We start from the raw sequence: 2,578 nt of genomic DNA on the forward strand, positions 1-2,578 counted from the left end.
CTATACAACTTTGGTGGGGTAAGTGGGTGGGTGGTGGTGGTGGTGGTAGGGGGATGCGGGAGTTGGGTTGGAGAGGGGAACGGATGGTATGGGGAAACAAAGGAAGAGGCAACAATGCTTGATAAGAAATGTACTCACTATCTTGCCCATGTAATTGTAACCCCTCTGTATGGTATTTTCACAATAATAATAATACAAATTTTCTGCTCTGCCCCATTTGGAAAGAACAGCATCAAAACATAGAGACAGCTTCAGCAGATCCTCGCAGTCCTGGGTGGATTGAAAGCTAAATTTCCTAGTGTAAAATGAGGTAAGCCTGTGTGTGTGTGTGTGTGTGTGTGTGTGTGTGTGTGTGTGTGTGTGTGTGTGTGTGTGTATAATGGTAATGCCTAGTAAAATGCAAATGCAGTGTGAATAGTTGGTACATTGCATTTTAAGAGAAGAATGTCAGAAAAAATCTGTATACATTCAGAATAGGAGTAAACCTTTCTCTAGTATTTTCTATTGTTCATTGTGCTGAACCTGTGGTTCCAGACGCCAGGAATAGGGAAGGCTCCGTCTATATGTGATCTGTATATGAGAACATAAATATATAAATATATTAAGTGTATATATATATATATATATATATGGCATGGCATGAAGGGTACATGCAAAAAAATCAATATATAATCCTTATCACACTTACTATATTATTCAATCCCTAATGATCCATTTGTTATAATTCAAACATCATAATGATGATGCACAGACCACCTGTTAATACAATGTCTACCTCTTGTACTTTGATGTTGTAGAGTAGTCCCTTCCAGACCTCTTCTTTGTTCTTTTGAAAGCATGAAAAATTCTAGTTTCCAAGAAATGTTTCTAGAGCTAAAATACTGTACAGAGGGATTACAATTACATGGGCAAGATAATGATTACAATGCTTGATAAGAAATGTACTCATTATTTTGTTAATGTAATTGTAATTCCTATGTACAGTATTTTCACAATAAAAACTTATTTAAAAAAGAATTCAATAGAGAGATGGCAGGAAGACCCTTACTACTGACCAAGGGATCACTGATGATTATGATAAAAAGAAACTAGTGAAGGTGTTTAAGAAGAAATTTGCCTGCAATGGTACTGTAATTAACCATCCAGAATATGGAGAAGTAATTCAGCTACAGGGTGACCAGCACAAGAACATATGCCAGTTCCTGGTAGAGCTTGGATAGGCTGAGGATGATCAGCTGAATGTTCATGGGTTTTAAGTGCTTATGGCTCACTAAAGCTGAAGTGAGGATTTCCTTGCAATTGGTAGAATTTCCCTTCTTTCTCTTGTCACAAGTTTAAAAACCTCACAGCTTGCATAATGTAACTATTTGGGGGTCCACTTTTAACTTGGACTAGTATGACTCCTTCATGCAATAAACTGAAAAGAGCCATCCTTTCTAGTCTTGAAGTCCCTTATTTAAACTGAGGTCAAGCAGCTGGCAGTGTCCAGCGTGCAATAAAGCAATAATGTGAAGTTTCAGTTCAGCCCAGAGCCCCAGGATCACAGGTGGCTATGTCTGGCCAGAAGCTCCCTCTGCAGCTTCCCCTGCCCTAAGAGAATGCTGCTATTTGAACTACCCATGGTACTTCAGAGAGAATGGGTAAGTCATCAAGCAACAGCAGATGTGCCACTAGGGGGAGCCTTGAGCTGGCCACACATGGGCTAAGTAGGGGGGTCCAAAAAAGAAGGATATGAGACCAGCCTAATAACAATTAAACTTTTGACAAGGGAACAAACATCAGAGTCATCTGTCATGTAGCTAGCTGTAGAGTTTTCAACTTAAGTAACAGCTACTCAGTGCCATGTGAAGTAATGGACTGGTTTTTGGTTTATTTCTCCCAGTTTTAATGTGATATCATTTATATATATTTAAATGAAAAAGAATCAATCTTTTTCCCATTATCAGAGAGGAACCTGTATAGAGGCAAATTTGACACATGGCGTCCTTAAGTCTCTATTTGGTCACTGAGATCTGACACCCTGCAGTTGGCCCAGCCCCTGCTGATTTGCATCTTCCCCAGAGCACAGCCCACGAACTTGATAAGCTGCTTACACACTGTTCAGTAGAATGTTCCAGTCAGCACAGGGCATGGACATGAGGAACCCTGCTCAACTCCTGGGGCTTCTGATGCTCTGGCTCCCAGGTAAGGATGGCTCTTCTTGGAAAGCATAATTTACTAAATGGCTAATGGTTTTTATGTTTCCATTGTCAGGTGCCAAATGTGATGTTCAGTTGACCCAGTTGCCATCCATGTCTGCATCTCTTGGAGAGAGAGTCTCCATCCCTTGCAGGGCCAGTCAGGGCATTGGCAATTATTTACATTGGTACCAGCAGAAACCAGGGAATGCTCCTAAGCTCCTGATTCATTTTGCAACTAGTTTGCCATCTGGAACTCCATCCAGGTTCTGTGGCAGTGGATGAAATGTCTTCTTTTTGTTGCTCTATTTATATATTATCATACATTATAGTATATTATATAATACTGCAATATGGGTACTATTAGTGCTGTGTTCCTCAGATATTTCAATAAATAAATT

This window comes from Dipodomys merriami, unplaced genomic scaffold (genome assembly GCF_024711535.1).
Source record: "Dipodomys merriami isolate MVZ:Mamm:240054 unplaced genomic scaffold, mDipMer1.0.p SCAF_36, whole genome shotgun sequence".
NCBI classification, from domain to species: Eukaryota; Metazoa; Chordata; class Mammalia; order Rodentia; family Heteromyidae; genus Dipodomys; species Dipodomys merriami.